This window comes from Lissotriton helveticus, chromosome 4_1, assembly GCF_964261635.1.
Source record: "Lissotriton helveticus chromosome 4_1, aLisHel1.1, whole genome shotgun sequence".
Lineage (NCBI taxonomy): Eukaryota > Metazoa > Chordata > Amphibia > Caudata > Salamandridae > Lissotriton > Lissotriton helveticus.
The window spans coordinates 1921307502-1921329388 of record NC_136063.1 but is presented as its reverse complement, the minus strand read 5'-3'; positions in this window follow the sequence as shown (position 1 = coordinate 1921329388).

The window sequence follows — 21887 nt, the reverse complement described above, 5'->3', positions numbered from 1 at the left end:
CATAAGATGTACATAGACAGGATTTAACAACGCCACCAGCCTCATTATGTACATTTACCAAATAATCGGCCATGATTGTCAAATAGTCCCCTCTTTTGATTTTTCTGATATAGAGCGGTGCTCCTCTTAACCTGAGCTGCAGCCAGGTGGGGTGAGGCGCTACAGCCACAACTAATGGGTGAGTGGTCAAATTCGATATATCCCTATGAAAGATATGAATTTGATATAAGGGATATAGAAAGGATGTCATGAATCGATAGAGACACCTTTCCATAGTTATGACATAATAGTGTCATCTATTGTTTTCACATGTCGTTCCTGTGGGTGCTGTATTACCAACATGATGCGGTGGTAGTATGTGGTTGAACAACCTGAACGTCGCAGGTGATATTTTTCAATTTTTATTTATGAAAGCAGTAGTTCATTAAATCTGGTCCTGAAGAATGCATTGAAAAGTATTTCATTTATGCTGAAACATGTTGACCACTACTTGTCACGGATATTTTGTTAAATCTGTGTTTTCACGTTTGGTTTTAAACTTGGGAGACTGAGGGATAATAATAAACTACCGAGATCCACTCAGCCTATCCAATTTTATATTTCACTTATTTTCACACTGCTTTTTTTCAGTAGGCACACCATTCTCTTTATGATACCCACCCTCTTTGTTCACATTCTGTGCACATTTATATACGGTCATAATAACACTACTAGACCGTTTATTCTGCCTCCCGAGCAAAGGGATACTCAAATGATGCAAAAGAGGGCGGTACAGTGTGGCCTCTGATGGGATTAATTCCCCCTGCTCTTGGTCTCTTTTCTCACCTAGCTATACTGTATTCTTTGTTCCCACTATACTGTCACATGTAAGATGCTGGTGTCTGGACTCATAGTCGAGTGACAATTATGCTTTGACCCCTAGGTACTCCTTTTGTTATGAGTACCCTCCTTCACACCCTCTGTCTCCCTCCTTCACACCCTCGGTCTCCCTCCTTCTCACCCTCGTTCTCCCTCCTTCTCACCCTCTGTCTCCCTCCCTCTGTCTTCATCTCTGTCTCCATCCCTCCCTCTGCCTCCCTCTGTCTCCCTCCCTCCCTCCCCTCTCTCTGTCTTTCTCTCTGTGTCTCTCTCCCTCCCTCTGCATCCCTCCCTCTCTCTCTCTCTGTCTCCCTCCCTCCCTCTGTCTCCCTCCGTCCTGCTCTGTCTTCCTCCCTCTCCCTCCCTCCTGCTCTGTCTCCCTCCCTCCTGCTCTCTGTGTCCCTCCCTCTCTCTCACTGTCTCCCTCCCTCTCTCTTTCTGTCTCCCTCCATCTCTTTCTGTCTCCCTCCCTCTATCCCTCGCTCCCTCCCTCTGTCTCCCTACCTCTGTTGTAGTGTAGTTCCTATTATCCCAATAGGCTCTGCGCATTGGAATAATATCTTCAATAGTATAGACCTAGGGCAGAGGTTAACTAGGTCTTCTACCGACGATATTAGACTTAAAGTTTTGTGTTTGTGCCAGCTAGCTCAGAGTTCACTAGAAACTTTCTCGAATAGGCAAGGAGGATTTTAACCTCCCTGGATAGACAAGAAGGGATTTAGTTTCTGACAACCATAGAACATGACAACTTTGCTCTCCCCTAATCAAGAGTGTATCTCTAGAGTCGTGTGAAAACAATAGACAACTTATTTTACTCAGTCAGTTCAGTGCATTCTTAGTTTGACCAGATTGTAGAGAAAAGGAAGAGACGGGCGTGTTCAATAAAAGATGTTATTTATTGATCAGTCTCTTTTCTCATACAAGAGAAATGAATCGCTATTATTGCAATACTTGTAGTTAAGTAAAGTGCATACAGTAAAGACAGAATTATAAAATAATACTGTAAAAAAAGTTGTTTCCCCACCAACGCCTCCTGACCAGGCTCGCCGACATCGGTATCTGTGATCTTGCATTAGATTGGCTGAGTTCATTTCTGATGGCTAGATCTCAACAGGTTTGGCTCCCTCCTTATTCATCATCGGCTAGACCACTCTTGACAGGGGTCCCTCAGGGCTCGATATTGAGCCCCCTGCTCTTTATTATATATCTGACCCCCCTGATTGAATTAGCCAAACATTTGGGAGCCAAAATTATAGCATACGCGGACGACACGCAGCTGTTGTTCACTTGGTCAGGCGAGGCTCTGGAAACAGAGCAGATCCAGAACTGTCTGTCCTCAGTCTTCAATTGGTTAGCGTCATCCCAATTGAAGTGTAATGAGGACAAGACTGAAATCCTGCTTTATGGCCAGTTTCCTCCTGACTTTAGGTCACTATTGTGGCCAGATGGTTTCCCCATTCCATGTGCCTCAAACACCTTGGCCAAGAACCTTGGGGTCTGGTTTGGGGAAGACCTTCGATTTGAGGGGCACATTAAGAGGCTTACTGGAGGCTGCTTCGGGACCTTGAAGTCTCTTAGAAAGTTTTTTCCGTTTCTGCCGGCCTCTGCTCGCGAGTCAGTCGCGAGAGCTTTAATTCTCTCGCGCCTGGACTATGCCAACGCTCTGTTTAGTGGCTCTCCGGCCTACTTGATAGGGCGGCTCCAGATTATTCAGAACGCTACCGCCAGATTACTGGGGAATATCTCCAGGCGGATTAGCGTTAGGAGTTACCTGGAGGGTCTGCACTGGCTGCCGGTGCCGCATTGGATCACTTTCAAAATTCTGACTCTGGCCCACAAGGCCATCAACGGGCACACTCCCGACCGAGAATTGCGCTCAGCAGCTCAACATCTCATGCAGGTTCCGAGTTTTCGGCGCATCCGGTTGGGTGGACACTCTGTGGCAGTGAGGGCTGTGCGAGCATGGAATGCGCTCCCTGCCTCTCTGCGCAGTACTGTGGACTTCACGGCTTTTAAGAAAGCGCTAAAAACTCATTTGTTGAGATTAGCTGTCTAGTTTGTTAGGTTGGTTCAGGGCTCTGCTGTTATATTTCTTTTCTCTCTCTCCGCGCCAGGATACTCCGGCAGTAATTGTGCGCGCTATAAAACAGCTTAACAATAAAACAGCTTAACAATAACAATAAAAGCATTGATATGGTTTCTGAGCCATATGATACTTTAAAATGGGTAAAATATATACATACATATATACATTTGACTAATCGTACTCAACTGGTGCTTCTAACCACGCCTACCCCAGTGTACCTGACCTAAGCCTAATACGTGGGCGGGAGTAGATAAGTAGCAGTTTAAGTTAAGTTTGTTTGCCAAGGGACTGACTCGAGAATTCTCTGCAAGGGGTTATTCAGTTCTGTACCTGTGATCTAGAATGATGGAGGGCTGGTATCTCTTATCCCGGGTCTTGATATTCCAGCTGCCTGCGAGGGCTGCTTGGAAGCGCCGGAGCTGGATTTCTCAGCAGGAGAAAGGCAGCGTCTCGTTCTCAGCGCGTCAGGAAGGCGGGGCAGCGTCTGTGGGCTTCGCTCTCTGCTGGGCTCCTCAGCACGTCTCGCTGCTCCGATCTCGTCACCACCGCATGTGTTTGCTTAAGGCAATGTCGGTAATATTTATACCTGAAAGGTGCCGAGATTGACGTAAGGATGGACATATATACGTCAATAAGGATGTCATATGAACGGGCTCGTTCGCACATTCTTTTGCTGAAGTTCTCGGTGAAATCAAAACAATGGTTATGGGAATTTCCCAGGTCGCTGTAGGTTTGATTTGTTTTGAGAACTCCGTATGCCTTATCAGGGGCTGGAGGAATATCGCTTGTCTAATTAGATGGCATGCGTTATGACCTAATCAGATAACGCGCTTCTGTGCCGTGGTGTGGCTTAATCAGATAACGGTTTTTGCACCGTTGGATGGCTGCTAGTTAATTATTAACCAGACCAGGGTCAGGAATAGGGGAATCGATACAGTACCTATAGGAATACATCACACCCACTCCACGTAGACTATGTCCATATTTACAAATCTAGGCATAGTGAAACCAGTAGCGTTTGTGTATATCGTACCACCCCAAAATACATTCATATGTATCCTGAAAATTTTGAAACATAATCACATGTACTATCACGTGTACTATATGCACAAGCAGTCAAATAATGCTAAACATATAACGCATATTTCTAAATTCAGCATGAATAAATGCGAAAACCACACATGAAATGGCTCTTAATACAGAAAAAAAGTGCGAGACCATTTCATCACAATCATAAAGTTATGTATAATAGTGCTAGAGGATAGCGAATGTCTCGTGACTACCTAAAATAGAAATTTAGTTCTCTAAGAATAATGTCTACTTTAAGCAGAAGATAAGTGTCCTAAAAAATCGTAGATATTTTTGAATTGGGAAAAAAGGTTCTTGCAGTCTGAAAAACTGATGAGAAAAATGTTTCATATCGCTTTTTAAATGTTGAAGGCCAAATTCAGGATATAGGGAACTCCGAGTTCTAGTTTGCTCAAAGTTATTCCTGCTGCTCTGGTGAAAACATCATATCATTTAGACTGTTGAAAAAACTGTCAACAGCTTCTTGCGTAAGTTCCACTAATTCGGAAAAGGTTGTTACCATGCATTCATGAGCCTGAGCATGATTGCCTCCATTGATGTTTTGATCAGCATAGCTGACTGAAGGTCGTACCTGATCGATGCTGCTTTCATCTTGTACTTCACTACCCCTCAATCGTAGTGGTGAAGTCTCCACGAATGCCGTCATCAGGATTGGTAGCCGCTGGGGACAGCACAATGCATGAGCCGTTACCGGACCCAACAAGGTATCTGCGTCCATTGGCACATCCGATTGTAGTGCCAGACAGGTGTCCAACACGCATTGTTCGCCGCATAGCAAGCACCTTAATACAGGCATAACACAACTTTGCCACATTGGTCTAAATGAAAGAGACCAAGTCATGTTCAGGTCTCTAAGCCGGGATAGTCCAAGGATTTTAGTTACCCGGTCCCGGTAGCCAATGGCTAGGATCATTTCTTCCCTTGTCGCAGGTGTTTTGTCTGTGACATGGTTTGCCATAGCGAAATAACAGGATCAAAAATAGAATACCCGCTACTAGTCCCAAAAGGAGTGGAAGTCCGCCAAAAATGGAATGGACAAAGTCTGGAAAAATACCCAGGATGGCTTTGAATGGAGTTAAAGCACCCGAAAACACTGCTTTAAATACACTGGAGACACCAGTGGTATCAGAAATATTTAAGATTTCGTTCAGTATTTCTGCGAAATGTATGGGGGAATTAGTTGATAATAATGAATGAATCTCTTCTGTTGTCCTTGCAACTTGGAGATCATACGTTTCTTTTGATGACGTGAGCCTGGTCGGCGTCTGTAGGAGCACAGTCTTCATTCTGCTTAAAGTATCTATTCGAATAGAAGCAATTTTCAAATCGGGCCATAACCTTGCCTCCCTGTCTGGAGAATCGTTCGGGAACAAAACTCGTTCACAGCACATGACCTTCCTAGTCACGGTTATGAGATAAGGTTTTCCGGGCAGCAAACTACAACATCTGCGATCTACTATTAGAATGTAACTCCCGTTCGAGAGTCTCCTAAAGAATGGTTCTATTCGTGTTGCAGGTGTGCCTAGCTGATAACATGAAAGGTTATTTGAAGTCCCTTCACAGGCTCCATGCAAGCTAATACCCTGACACAGAAGTGTACCACTTAGTGATCTTGCACAATTATTGCCACTGAGAAACACTTTCTGGCCTTTATTACTGACACATTCGTGTGTATAGGGCAAGTTCCATATTGACTTAATGTATCCTTTACCCAACCTTTCATACTGGCCTGCCTGTATATATTTTTGGCAGAATTGAAACTGGAAAGTAGTTATCGGAATATTTATTATTCCATGTATTATCCATTCAATGACAGGTCGTTCTGACATTGTCAATGGTAATCTCTCAAGTTTTTCAATGCTCAGAATTGTATAGTCAGCACCCTTCTGTGCCAAACTGATTTGTTTATCAGTAAGGTTAAAGATATTAAATAATGACGTTGTGTTGATTAAACGCCAAGGCACATAGCCAGAACGCAGATTTTGTAACGTCCAGCCAAGCTGTACAATAGAACGCAATTGGGACTGACCGTGTTGTAACATCAGTAAGTCTTGCGATATTATATCGATTGCTGAAGACACAATGCTGTCCAGAGAATATATTCTGGAGGACAGTCATTAACCCATTGTCCACCACAGAAAGTGATTTTTCCAAATTAATACGGTCAATTTCCCGTATTTTTTCTGCTGTCTCATTTTGAGTTACTTTCCAAACTTCGTTATAAGCTGCATATATAGAGGCCGCTATGAAACTTTTTGACGCTGTTTGCGTGGTCCCAATATGAAATCACGCAAGTCAGCACCTTCTGTAAGTAAAGTTAGGTGTTGCTTAATTTCAGCCAGTGTGGACGTTTGTAGCCATTGAAGGCAGAGCTTGCCCACGCTGTAGGTAGTTACTATCCCTGGATGTTGTCTTTGAGAATATCTAGGGTCTGGCCTAGTCAATGTGAACCCCTGTTTTTTGTTCAGGAATCTGTCTTGACAGTTATTTGTATCTGTGGGCCAGATCAACCATTTTTTCCATTCAGGATGTGTTCTGTTTTGGTTTAATATATGGTTTACGTCTATCTCATCATCTATAGAGCTATTACTGTTCACTGTTGGCTTTGGAATAGACGGTTTGTTCAAATCTTTGATTTTTGCTAAGCCAAGACAGGTAGTTTGTTGAATAGTGTCATTCAAGAATATAATTTGTTCTGGGATCATGCAGGCTATAAACAATGATTCTATACCTTGTACTTGCCAATCTCTTGTACCCCAAACCGTTTTTGCTTCAATATTATTGTTCGAGAAATCAAACCCAAATGTATTCATTTGTTCAAAGAATGAATCGGAATATATCAATTTTGTGTTTGTAAGCATGGTCTTCATACCTGTCTTATTTGTCAATTTGAAATAAAATGTTTCTGGATTACTTGTGTTAAACCCTGAAAAGTATGAATATTTATCATAAAATGTTTTTGAGCTGTCTTTTGGAGGAGTAGCACAATGTTCCCATTGGTTATAATTTAAAAAATTTCTAGGTTGAGCAGATTTATGTAGATAATGGTTACCATAGTGGTTATAGCAGAACATCTGATCATAATTAGACGAACCCTGCAAATAATCATGTTCTGTAAATGTAGCAGACATCACAAGATCAGACATCATATCATTAATACTTTCAAAGTCCCAATCATCAGCAAATGAGCTCGGTTTTACAAAGTCACTCAATGAGATCTTGAATTGGTGTGGATACTTCAGGATTTCAACCGGACCATAGATTTCATAATCAGTTTTGTCCCATGCTACACCGCCTGGTATAGGATTGGCTGTGAAGTTCACTGAAGAAAGTTCTCTTTTCTCGATGTGTGAAGATGTGTGTGGTTTAAGGACCAAGTTGATTTTCTGGCTTGCTGTGTCCATTTTAGCATATTTTCCTTCAATGAAATGTCCCAAGCATAGTACCATGATGAGCCAAAGAATGAGGATAAATGCACCGAAGGCTACCCAAAACTCAATCCATGGAGAAATCAGATAGGTTTCTTTCAGCTGTTGAAAAAGTTCCTTAGCTTTGTCTTTAAAAGTTTTTGTTGATGGCTGTTTCTTTGCTTCACTCAGGTCTTCAGATGAATCATCGAAGTTGATGAAGTAGCCGGATGCTGTTCTGTCAATTGTTCCAATTGTTTTTGGATTTTGCTTTGTTTCATTAGCAAAGTCTGCAGTTACATCATCATAGGTTGTTGTTTCTTGATGAAAAGTTTTAATTTGGGTTTTAAGAGGTTCAAGTTCCATTGCTTTGTTGCATAGTCCTTGTTGATTCACTGTAGATTTTCCAAAGGTGATCAGTCTTCCAGTTTGAGCCTCTGTATTCGTAGCAAACATTGGTGTTCTGCTACTTCTTGGGAGTCCACTTGGCCTACTGTTTGTTATCGGCCACATGAGTGTGGTTTAACCAGGTCGATGGATACAACTCGGTTCTCCTTTTTACCAGCAAGGGGCGGTAGTACTACTGATCTTGTCCCGTTGATAGACAAGACAGGAACTGCTTTTCTGTAAGAAGGCCCAAATTCCTTCTTTACCGCGATCTTCTCTCTGACTAGATCCCCGACTTTTGGAATCCAGACAGGCCTTGCTGGGACAGGTGGTTTCTCTTCAGTGGTTGTTGGCTGTTGTTTCAACTTTATGTTGCTCAGGTCTTTTCTTGTTTCATTTAAGTCCTGTAAAATAGCCAAACGATCTTTGATATCAAAGCTTTTGTCTTTAACCACTGAAGTCTGCCTATCAAGATCTTGGATCATCATTCTAGTCCCGAACAATAGTTCGTACGGACTGAACCCTTTCAGAGAATTCCTTGGCAGGTTATTTAGACTACGTTGGACACTTATTAAATGTTTGACCCACCCAGCACCCGAACCTAATACCTTTGCTGTTATAGATTGCTTTATGTCACGGTTTTTTCTTTCTACGATTCCGTTTCCCTCGGGATGAAATGGACAAGAGTACCCCAATGCAATGCCCATGCTGGTCATGGCCTCCTTATAAGCCCGGGAGCTAAAAGCAGGACCCTGGTCAGAATGTAGCATGCCAATTGCGTATGTGCCGATAAAGACTCGCAAATCTTTTATAACAGTTCGGGCGTCAGCCGATCGCTGGGGCCACATCCATATGAATCTCGTGCATGAATCCACTCCGACCAAGATATATTTATAGTTACCATCCCTTTGTAAGGGACCACAGTGGTCCAGGTAAACACAGGCTAATGGTTTATCTGAGATTAGAAGGGGCGTCTGTGCTGGTCGTTTCACTGTTGATACTTTAATTCTTTGACATGTTTCACATTCTAGAACATAGTTCCTTGTTTGTCTTCTCATTTGTGGCCACCAGTATCTCTGTTTTAATAATGATACTGTGGCTGAAGCGCCAGCATGTACAGAAGCAAGCCCTTCGTGTGCCGCTATGATGAGTCCTAACCTATGTTCCATGTTTGGAATTGCCCTATCCCCCACTCCAGGAATTCGAGCAAACGGAACATTATTTGCATCAGTTATGTATGAGTACTTTACTGGAAAGCCTTTCGGGAGTGTTTCTATCGCATCTTTTACTGTAGCGCTGACAGCCTGTAATATTTCGCTGTCTATTTTTGTTTTTGACCGGGTGATAGCAGCTACGGAAGCCGTTTGCACTGCTGCCTTCGCTGCTTCGTCAGCCAATGAATTCCCTGCAACGTGAACGCCATCACGTTGATGACTCAGTGTATGTATCACGTGAGTCTTTTGTAGTTCCTTTTGCAAAAGAACTACTTGTTCCCAAAGCATTTTATGTTTGATTGTGCCACCTTTTGCATCTTTAAAACCATTCTGAACCCAGATCTGCAAGTATTCATTGTAAGATTGGACGCAGTAATACGAATCTCACACAATAAGTGTGGGGAATTCTCGATCGGTATTTTCAAGCGCCATCTTGAATGCTAGTAGTTCTGCTCTTTGAGCTGTACAGTCTCCTAGAGATTGCGTTTTAGTGACCACAGGTTTAAATTTTCCTTCGTGCCAGCGACCTTTAACAATCGCGCACACAGCAGTGTAGGCTTGCTTACCCCCCCACTGCAGGTTGTGCTGATCCGTCTGTATATATTATACAGCCGTAGTGTTCTAGAGGCAGAATTTCGGTCGGCGGAGGACATTCGAATTCATATTGGAGAAATTCTTGTGTTTTTAAATTGGGATCAAATTTGTATACCACGTCTGTTGCAGCAAGAGAGTTAGCCCACTGTATCCATCTTGGATGGAGTGCTTTAGCATTCGGAATGCTTGCCTTGGTTACCGCCTCTAGAGCTGGTATAGGTGTCACGATGATTATTCGTTTACCCTGTGCTAGGGCCCGCTCCTTTGCTACAGCAGTCTGTACCGCGGTCAGAATTTTTTCCGTTGCGCTAAATTTCATTTCAGCTTTTGTGTACAAATGTGATTTGTATGCTATTGGTACCTTCTCTCCCTCATTAGAGGTCAGGTATGTGAATCCGCATCTTCCTGGGATGACTCGAATCACAAGGTTGCGTGTGTTGTCACGTGTTTGTAGTTTTGTTTTAACTAACATATCTGTTTGTAACGATCTCAAAATTTCTGTGTGTTTTTGAGTCCAATTGATTCTTTTAAAATCTGGTTTTATTAGATCATAGAGAGGTTTAATTCTCTCTGCATAATTTATAATGTAAGTTCTTCCGAAGTTTAGGAAGCCTAGAATTGACTGTAAGTTTTTCAGTGTTCTAGGTGCTTGGATTACAGCACATTTCTCTAGGAAATTGTCGGCCAGGCTTTTGCCTTCACTTGATAGTTCATATCCTAAAAACAGGACTGTTAGATGGGCAATTCTTGACTTTTTAAAGTTGAATTTGTAACCCTCTGCTGCGAACCCAAGTATTATGGTGTTCACTCTCTTCAAGTGAGTATCCAAGTCATCGTCTGTTAGATAGATGTCGTCGACATAAGATAATGCCTCGTCATCATATGTTTGTAGTAATTCAGTTACTCTCGCTGAGAATAATCCTGGGCTGTTCTTGAACCCCTGGGGCAAACGACAGAAATTCTTTTGCGTGCCATTTATTGAGAACGCCGTCAAATATCTGCTTTCTGGTGCTATATTTTGACAAAAGAATCCATTAGAAATGTCTAAGGTTGTTTTGTATTTTTTGCGCACTATGTTATTCATTAGTGCAGCACTATGCGAGTTTTGTACCGCAAATGTTTTGCAACATGAGTTAAGGTGTCTGTAGTCCAAAACAAGACGATATGAATTGTCTGGCTTGGAGACAGGAAACAAAGGGTTGTTCATTTGTGAGGTGCAAGTTTCAATCACCCCCTGGTATTCAAGTTGATCTAGGATCTCTTTTACCTGTTTTTTAGCTTCTTGCTTAATCGGGTACTGCCTCTGTGCAGTAGGTTGTGATTTTAACTGGATTTTGTGAGGAGGAGAGTCCTCATCCCATCCCACCTGATTTTTATATAAGGCAGGGGCTTGAGCTACTGCCCACTTTCTTGCAAGTGTATATTTTTTATGAATTGGAATATGGTTTGAGAAGGCAGGCATAATTATTTCTTCGCCATGTGGGCACTCCCTGACAAACTCTGGAGGCCAGTCTCGTTCAGCTAGAAGGATGTCATAGCCCTTGGAGAGATTATCCCAAAATAGACCCCTTATTTTTCTAGTCTTATCCCCTTCTATACGCAATGTTATTTCATATATTTTATGAGGTTTGCTAACTCTGGTATCTGCAGTTTCCACCTGAATGTATTCATTCGTGTCCACTGTCTCCAGATGATTCATAAGGACTTTGCGAGCTATGCTCACTTCTGCTGCGCTGTCTAGCATTGTCTGAGCCCATTCTCCGTTTTTCAGCTGTGTCCTCAGTATTCTCGGCATTGTTGATTACTTTAATACTGGCTACCTTCTTTTTTGGAAATTGTAATTTTTTATTCTGATGAGCAGGTTCTTTGTCTTTGGACTTGACGTGCTCTTCCCTGTGTTCTGACGTCCTCTTCTTTCCGATTTCTGCGAGGAAGTCTGAAAAGATTGAGAGGGACGTGTATCAATATCTTGATATCTATCAGGTTTTTTTATATTTTCCCTATTTCTAAGGTTGTATTTTTTCACAGAGGGCTCCCTTTGGGGAGACTTGCATCCTTGATCAGGAGATCTTTCTCTCCGCCGAGGAGACCTTCCTCTGGACTGGAATCTTTAATCTTTAGGATTGCATTGTTTATTTCCATCCCAGCTCCTTTTTTGATTGTTTAAATTATTTTTTATAAATACCTTTTCAGGACTTTCAACTAGTTGGGGTTTCACTGGTATTCCACCCAAACTATCTCTTCCTAGTTCTTCATAGGATTTTTCTATGATTCTGGCAATTTCAGATGGTTGGTCTGCTATATTTGTCTCTTTTAACCTCTGGCGAATCGCCACATTTGCTGCTTCTCCCTTTATGTTGGCTAATAATATTGCAGAGACCTGCTTGAAATCTTTCAGTAGTTTCATACCGAGAGTTAAAGCGGGTTCTGGACCGTATTCATCTTGAATCTGTTTTAGCACATCTGGTATTACTGACATGGATGGTACACCATGTGTTTTTGTGTAAATGGAGGCAAAGACTGTTACCCAAGTGTCACAGTCCTCCACATGTGGTGCGATTCCCATTGGGAGACAGATAGTCAGAATCCTATGTTTCTCAACAGGGGTGGTATCTGGAAACACCGCCTCTATTTGAGTGATTTTTTGTGCTAGCCAGAAAGGAATTTGTTCCCGTTTTGCGGGTATTTTACCTAGACAGGACTGTATATTCTGAGGTGTAATTTTATTTGTGTTCCCCTGATGATTGGTCAGCTGTGGAATTTTAATTGCTGGTTGGATTGTTGAAGTCCGCATTACATATTGGACTAATTGTCTATGTATTTTTATTAATTGTTTTAGCTGTGCTAAAAGCTCTGGTGCAGGCATTTCTTCAATGTCTGGATGTGGTGTATATCCGGCTAGGACCGGCCACGTTGCTCCTGGTCTACCTAGTGGACCGAGCCTGGTGATGTGATTATTATGTTTTAGGGCGCCATGAAACAAGAGCAGGTGCTCTTGGAATTTGAGTGGTATTTCCACTTCCTCGAAAGGAGTGTACTCACTAGGAGGTTCGTCTATTTTGTAATAGTGGAAGTCCTTTGTTACAGCGTTTGCTGCTGGAAAGTTTATCCATGAATAGAATACCTCTGTCTGCCGATATTCGTGTGCCTCAATTACGAATATGACTGTACCACCTCTTGGTGTCAGTCCATTTTTTATAAGTTTTAGGGTTATAGATTTCCTTATGTTGACCGGGATGAGTATTGCATCTGGGTCATTTTCCAGCAGAGTATTGTCTGCTACTAGGAGTTCAGCTGCTAGTCTAACTGTCTCCCTTTCTTCTTCACTTTCTGTCATTTTACTGACAGGAAGGTTATTCTGTTTGTTTGCAGATCAGGTTTCTATGGAAACAAAGATTAGATGCACAATATTTTGGAACAGTGTATCCTTCAACGTTGAATTAACCAAGAACCATACATAGGAGTCTCCTCCTGCGAGGTTTGGCGGATATGACCTTTCACCCACTCCAGACGTCTTTGGAGTATTATGGGAAAAAAAGGGGTTCTGTGTGAAAAAGCACGACTGAGTTACTCTAATGTCTTGCGTTAGTTTTATCGCCTATCCAAACGGTTGGGCGCCATGTAGTGTAGTTCCTATTATCCCAATAGGCTCTGCGCATTGGAATAATATCTTCAATAGTATAGACCTAGGGCAGAGGTTAACTAGGTCTTCTACCGACGATATTAGACTTAAAATTTTGTGTTTGTGCCAGCTAGCTCAGAGTTCACTAGAAACTTTCTCGAATAGGCAAGGAGGATTTTAACCTCCCTGGATAGACAAGAAGGGATTTAGTTTCTGACAACCATAGAACATGACAACTTTGCTCTCCCCTAATCAAGAGTGTATCTCTAGAGTCGTGTGAAAACAATAGACAACTTATTTTACTCAGTCAGTTCAGTGCATTCTTAGTTTCACCAGATTGTAGAGAAAAGGAAGAGACGGGCGTGTTCAATAAAAGATGTTATTTATTGATCAGTCTCTTTTCTCATACAAGAGAAATGAATCGCTATTATTGCAATACTTGTAGTTAAGTAAAGTGCATACAGTAAAGACAGAATTATAAAATAATACTGTAAAAGCATTGATATGGTTTCTGAGCCATATGATACTTTAAAATGGATAAAATATATACATACATATATACATTTGACTAATCGTACTCAACTGGTGCTTCTAACCACGCCTACCCCAGTGTACCTGACCTAAGCCTAATACGTGGGCGGGAGTAGATAAGTAGCAGTTTAAGTTAAGTTTGTTTGCCAAGGGACTGACTCGAGAATTCTCTGCAAGGGGTTATTCAGTTCTGTACCTGAGATCTAGAATGATGGAGGGCTGGTATCTCTTATCCCGGGTCTTGATATTCCAGCTGCCTGCGAGGGCTGCTTGGAAGCGCCGGAGCTGGATTTCTCAGCAGGAGAAAGGCAGCGTCTCGTTCTCAGCGCGTCAGGAAGGCGGGGCAGCGTCTGTGGGCTTCGCTCTCTGCTGGGCTCCTCAGCACGTCTCGCTGCTCCGATCTCGTCACCACCGCATGTGTTTGCTTAAGGCAATGTCGGTAATATTTATACCTGAAAGGTGCCGAGATTGACGTAAGGATGGACATATATACGTCAATAAGGATGTCATATGAACGGGCTCGTTAGCACATTCTTTTGCTGAAGTTCTCGGTGAAATCAAAACAATGGTTATGGGAATTTCCCAGGTCGCTGTAGGTTTGTTTTGTTTTGAGAACTCCGTATGCCTTATCAGGGGCTGGAGGAATATCGCTTGTCTAATTAGATGGCATGCGTTATGACCTAATCAGATAACGCGCTTCTGTGCCGTGGTGTGGCTTAATCAGATAACGGTTTTTGCACCGTTGGATGGCTGCTAGTTAATTATTAACCAGACCAGGGTCAGGAATAGGGGAATCGATACAGTACCTATAGGAATACATCACACTGTCTCCATCCCTACTTCTGCCTCCCTCCCTCCCCCTACTCTCCCTCTCTTTCCCTTCCATGACTCTCCCTCTCTCCCTCCCCTGACCCGCCCTCTCCCTCCCTCCCTTCCTCGCCCTCCCCTGACTCTCCCTCTCTCTCCCTTCCCTGACTCTCTCCCTTCCCTGACTCTCTCCCTCCCCTGACTCTCTCCCTTCCCTGACTCTCTCCCTCCCTTGACTCTCTCCCTCCCTCTCTCTCCCTCCTTTGCCCTCCCCTGACTCTCTCCCTCTCTCGCCCTTCCCTCACTCTCCATCCCTCCCTCGCCCTGCCCTGGCTCTCCCTCTCTCTCCCTCCCTCGCCCTGGCTTTCCCTCCCTCGCCTTGGCTCTCCCTCACTCTCCCTCCCGCCTCGCTCTCCCTCCCTCTGTCTCTCCCTCCCTCGCCCTCCCCTGACTCTCCCTACCTGTCTCTCCCTCCCTCGCCCTCCTCTGACTCTCTTCCTACCTCGCCCTCCCCTGATTCTCCCTCTCTCCCCCTCCCTCTCTCTCCCTCCATCACCCTCCCCTGACACTCCCTCTCTCTCCCTCCATCACCCTCCCCTGACTATCCCTCTCTCTCCCTCCCCTGACTCTCCCTCTCTCTTCCTCCCCTGACTTTCCCTCCCTTGCCCTCCCCTTTTCACACTGTGAAAAGTAGGTTGTGAAGGACAGCCCTGCCATCAGCCAGGGGCAAGCAAGCTTATGTATGTGACCACCAGAAACCTGCGTGCCAGGTCAAAGCCCTGAAGGAAATATATGTGTCGCATACAGGCTTGCAACACCCATTGAGTTTAAAAACGCCCCCACCCCCTTGTCAGCCCATGATGAGACAGCTTGCCTGGCGCGCGCACAGCCGCACCGGAGAATTTCACAGGTCTTTAAAGACCATTAACTTTTTAATGAGGCTTTGTTCTGTTTCACCTCTTCTGAGGCCCCTGCAGCTCCACTCTATGGCTGGAATCTCTCGCCCCCCAGAGAGCAGAGCCTCTCCGAGTCCAGGCTGCTGCAATCGGTGGTGTTTACTGACACTCGAGTTTTTTTTTTTTAAACTGGTACATGTCTGTAAGGTCCGCGGGCCGCCAAGGAAGGCTTGCCGGGACTCGGGCGGCCCGCGGGCCGTACTATGAGTACCCCTGCATTAGATGTACAAAGCTTGTACACGAGCATAAGGCACAGAGATGGGCTCAATGCGCTAAAACATTATCTTGGCACAAGAGACATCAAACTCCACCAACACACCATGATGCTTCTACACATGATTGAGCGGTGTTTGGAGAACAACACCTTCTCCTTCAACAAACTACTCTACAAACAGACACAGGGCACAGCCATGGGTACTTGCTTCGCCCCCAGCTATGCGAATTTGCATATGGGCTGGTGGGAGGAGCAAGTGCTCATGACGACATACCAGGACACAATGGCCAACAATGTAGTGGCCTACCAACGCTACTTTGACGATATTTTCATCGTCCCGAGCCGTCCCTGGTTGCTAAAAATTTGGGGGTCTACTTCGACACCACACTGGCATTTGATAAACAAGTCAACAAAACTGTTTCAACTTGCTGTGGGGTTTTGAGGATCCTCAGGAAGTTAGTACACTACCTCTCCCCTGATGCCCGGAAACAGGTTGTGGTTGCCCTCATTTCACCTCGCCTGGACTATTGCAATGCCCTTTATCTTGGCATTTGCAAAAAGCTAATTCATCGCCTCCAGACTATCCAGAACGCTGCAGCCAGGTTTGTGGTGAATGCCCCCAGACGTGTATCTGTTACAGGAATCAGAAAAAATCTCCACTGGCTACCAGTTCAGGCCAGGATTAACTTTAAGGTCCTTGTTTCGACCTACCGTGCTCTACATGGCCTGGGTGCTGAGGACATCGGGTCCCTCGTTTCCTTCTATATCCTGGGCAGGGCCCTGAGATCGGCTCACAAAAATCTTCTGGCGACCCCCCGGGTTGTCAAGGCCAGATGGGGAGGGAGGGCTTTTTTCTTCCTCGCCCCCAAACTGTGGAACATGCTTCCAGCTGACCTTAAGGGTCAGCCATCTCTTGCCCTTTTCCGGAAAAATCTTAAAACCTGGCTATTCGCAGAATCCTACCTGTAATATCTGCTTCTTTCAGATGCCTCTGACCACTCAGCTGCTTTTCCATCTGATGCGCCTTGATGCCTCCGGGTTAAGTTGCGCAATACAAATTTTCAATTCATTCATTTATTCATTCATCGTCTGGTGAGGATCTGAACAGAGTGCTTTAGATTTTGCTAACAACATCAACAGGAATACACTAAATCTCAAATTTACATGCACTACAAGCAAGGAGAAAATAGTATTTCTAGATTTGGAACTATACCATGACGAACATAGAGTCCAAACACACACTTTCAGGAAAGAAACAGCAGGAAATGCAATTCTGCACGCCCATAGTTTCCATCAGACCTGCCTAATTGAAAGCATCCCCTACGCAGAGTGCTTGAGAATGAAAGGGAATTGCTGCACAGACAGGGACTTGCAAACCAGTACAGAGAGCCTTTTTGAAAGACTGAGCGCAAGAGGGTACCATAAGAAAACATTGGAGAAGGCAAAAAGGAAAAGCGCAGCACTGAGCAGGGAGGACCTACTTCACAAAAGCAAAATCAACTGCCCAAAACCCAACACAGGGAAAATCCCCACCCCCAGATTGATCACAGGGGAAAACAAATATCATGTCAATCTTCGAAAAATGATGTACAGGCACTGGCCACTCATCCATAATGACCCCATCATATGCCCCACATGTTCTAAATTACCACAACTCACATTCAGAAGGGCCAAGTTCATGAGACAAGAGCGAGTCAACAATGCACCAACACAGGACAAAAGGATCACCTGGCTAAAAGCACTAACGGGGTTTTTTAAATGCACAAAATGCAAGGCGTGTAGACATGGATGCAATACTAAGACAGTCAACATGCCACTCAGAAAGACACGTTTTGAAATGAGAGAGCACTACACGTGCAAAACTGACTTTGCCGTATATGTATTGTGTTGTACCTGCAATAAACTATATGTGGGAAGCACAATTCACCCTGTACACATAAGAATCTTACAACATCTAAGGGCCATTTCAAATGACGACCCTTCTTATCCTGTGGCACGTCACATCAACACATATCACAAAGGCAAGGCAGACCTACCATATTTTGTTATTGATAGTGTCAAACTGAACACCAGGGGGGAAACAGACAGTTATCCCTTTGGAGACTGGAATCCAAATATATAATCATGCTGGATTGCAAAATCCCAAATGGCCACAACGCGGATGAAGCCATAAGCGTACATCTCTGAAATCTGATTGCATTTCAAGCAGCCTTTCAGCGCTCCCTCGTGCTCTGCTTTAGTAAAATCCCACTCTTCTGAAACATCTAAATTCACCATATAACTGTACATATACACTTAGCACCTCCATTTGTACATAAAACACACACGCCATACACCTCACTAGCTTCAAGCCAGGCAGTGCGTCACTCTTGTATTAGCTAATTTCGCTTTTTCAATTATTTCCTCACTTTTCCCAACTACACAAATCCATTACTCACACGCATGTAGCAGTTCCAAACATATATATACTTAGCAAGATCCCCAACCGCAGGCTTGGAAGGACCGCATCCGAAACTACTAAGTTTAGTCCGACCCGATGAAACATTCGGCAGTAAGGCCCACTGGGGCAATATCCGAGCCACCAACTCCATGAACTCGAAACTTTCCGAGATACAGCCAGCAATGTGCAGCGGCATTTATTTAAAATTGCTACAAGAGTACCCCAAATCTGTTATAACCATGAACGCAAACACAAGGGTTTACTCGAGTCATTCAACAGTAGCGTGGTCTACATCAAACAACACACCAAACAAACATGTCAATGACTCACCAAATTATTTCGCCGTTACAGAATGTGCGCGCAGGCCATTGCTTTTATGCCACATCAACAGGGGGTTTTGTCTATGTCAGCTGTTCTCACCACATGCAGCATTGTGATGTATATAATAACAGGGGAAGTGTCAAGAATTTGCTTTATTTACAATAACAGTACAGACAGATCAGATGTATGTCTATATACGCACTCGCAAGCATTTTAAATGTATTGTTTCCTTTACATGAAGAAAATGTTATGACAATGACTTGCACTTTTAAAATCACAAACTTTTCTATGTTCATCACCTCCCCACCCGTTGCCACGGCAACTCACCTGGCCCGTTTTTTGTGTCATATGCACTGCTATATAAATGCTCACTCACCTAGGTGAAATCAGATGTAGTGAACAAGGCGACTTGTCCGCCGAACACGTCTGCTCGTTTTGGATTAAAATACACTCTTTGAACCTCATCCCACAGAGTCGGTGCCTGTTTTTGGATCTTTGAAACCAGGATTGGAATGATATATATATATGGACCTAGTTATCATAGGAAAATTGCAACATTCTATTGCCAATAACTTTGGCGTCGTTTGATGAATCTTCATGAAATTTTCAAAACTAATTCTTTGTTGATATCAGCTCATTGGTTCAAAGTTTGGGGGTAATTCGTCAAGGGGGGGCGAGAAAAAAGGGGGGTCCCAAAACGTGTTTCCTCCATGTTAATTTCCATAGGAAACTTTAGCCAAGGCTACAGGTCGAACGGTTGAAAGGAATTACCCCAAATTTGGCAGGGAGAAGGGTCTTGCTCTAGAAAGCACACTTTTGTTTATTTGGTGTAAATGCGTTCAGTAGTTATTGAGAAATATCAAAATTTACAGATATCGATATTTGGAAATTCTGCCATCTGATTGGCTGAGGCGTTACGAGCACAAGCTTGCTGCTAATTGGGTGCGAGCGATGCGAGCGGTTTCAACTAGGAAGTGTTGGCTGCCATTTGGTGATTCTGTCGAAGTGAGTAAGGGGAAAAAAGGGCGAAAAAAAGTGGGAAATAGGAGGGTAGGAGCACTGTAACCTCTGTGGGGTATTCAGGGTGTGCTATAGAGGGGGTGCAAAGTGAAGTATTCACTCTTATCGGTGTGAAAGTGGTGGGTTACGGACATTAAGTGAGGTATTGCCTAGAGTCTGTTGCTGCTAAGTTGAGCTGGTGTGGGAATCGGGGATTAGAGGGTGAGCTCAAATTGTGTGTTATGCTGTGAAGTCACGTGCCGTGGCCGCTGCACTACACGTGTGGAAGTAGTGTCAGCATGTGTTTATACCTACTAGGAGGAACTACTGACCCATATTGGTCTGAAAGTCCTGGGGTACAGAAAATTGGTGAGGTATTGTCTAGAGTCCCACGGTGCTAAGCTGAGCTGCTGCCGGACTCTGGGATGAAAGCGTGTGCCTAAACTGTGTGTTCTATGTGGTGAAGTAATGTGCTCTGGCCGCTGTGCCATACCTGTCCAAGTAGTGTGAGCATGTAGTTATAGCTACTTGGATGAACTTTTGTTTCAAACATTTTAACTTGTGTATGGTGCTTAGGGGGTGTTATAGAGGGAGTGCGAAGGTAAATTTGCTTGTACCAAATCAATTTGGTATTTGTAAAGTGCAAACTACTCACTCCTACGGGTCTGATGACGCTGGGGGCATAAGTTGAGCTGCTGACGGACTCGGGGTAAAGACGTTGAACTACTGACCCCTACCGGTCTGAAAGTGTGGGGTACGGAAATTAAGTGAGGTACTGCCTAGAGTGTCATACTGCTAAATTGAGCTGCTGCTGGACTCGGGGATGAAAGCGTGAGTCCAAAGTGTTTGTGCTTTGCTGTGAAGTCATGTGCTCTGGGCGCTGTGCCACACGTGTTCAACTTGTATATGCTGCTTAGGTGGTGTTGTATAGAGAGTGCAAAGGTAAAGCAATACGATATGTGTAAAGTGCAAACTACTGACCCCTATGGGTGAGTAGAGCCAGGGATCAAAGCAAGAAATTTGTGCTGCAAAGTGAGATGATCTGGCCGCTGCACAATAGCTGTGTGGAGAATGAATTTTGGCGAGGGTCCGGGAGTTGCCGTTATCTGGCCCTAAAATAGCGGGCCTAAGTTGTAAGTTATAGGGTAGATCTAAAAAGAGCCCTTGTGTTCATTAGTTGGAGCTCCAAATAAGTGTGGATGCACAGCTTCAAGTTATTCAGGAAAACTCGGTTTCCCTGATCTGTGAAGTGTACTCCATCCCTTCTTTAAATATCCGCCACATCAAAACGTATGTTGTTGTTGTAGATGGAGCCCATTTTGTGGTCTCTGAGGTATGCAGACACAGCTTTGTTGACTTTCTTCCGAGATTTTTCAATCTGAGGACAAAATTGTTTGGACCAGTTCCACTTCCGTCTTTGGCATATATTAAAATATACAGACAGTTCGAGGCAAAAATAACATCAATTGTCCAAAGGTGTCCTTCATAAGCATTTCCAAACCTACCTCAGTCAATGTGCCTAGGTCGTTTCCACCACAGTGCACAATCACGAGGTCAGGGTGTTGGAGATGCAAACAGGTTTTAACTAAAGGCAACAATTGGTGCCACTTCAATCCTCTCTGTCTAAACCATTTAATGTCCACATTTTGTAAACCGAGGTCTAAGTCAAAAATAGTAGTCAGCATTTTAGAATGGGTGTATCAAAGTTTATATTAGAGCAACAGTATATATATACATACATCACAAAACACCAATCCTTCTCTTGAGAGCAACAGAGTGCGCCGAGCCCAGAATCCAAATTAAACGTGGTTTATTGCATAAGCATTTGACAAACAATGCCCGCCGCGTTTCAGGACAACCGTTCCTTTCTCACGGGTCAATTTGACATTTGATTTCACCCATAACATACAGTGCAAAAAAATGTGTAAACGTTAACATAGGACTACTTGAAAACCTCAAATCAATGGTCAAAACAGCATCCATTTTGGAATGGTTTGTAGGTGTCTGTTAATACATCTTTCCTGTGGAAATAAAATTAAATTAAATCAAGCATAACATAGTAATACAGATGTTTGCTATCTTGTGCATGGAGATTTTAATTTATGCTGTATTGTTTTTACTCAGGAGAGTTTGATCAATTTACAATTCATGACATTTTGCCCAAATGAGCCAAAAAATGTGTAAATACTGCCCAAGTGGGCCAAATTCATCAGTTCAGCAAAACATTTATGCTGATTTACCTGCTCTCACGCACTTTATAAATTTATGAATCATGCAATTTTGCCCAAGTGGGCCAAAAAAGAATAATAGTACAATCCTGCCCCAGTGGGCCATGATTCATAAACAATGTACGCCTTTCTCA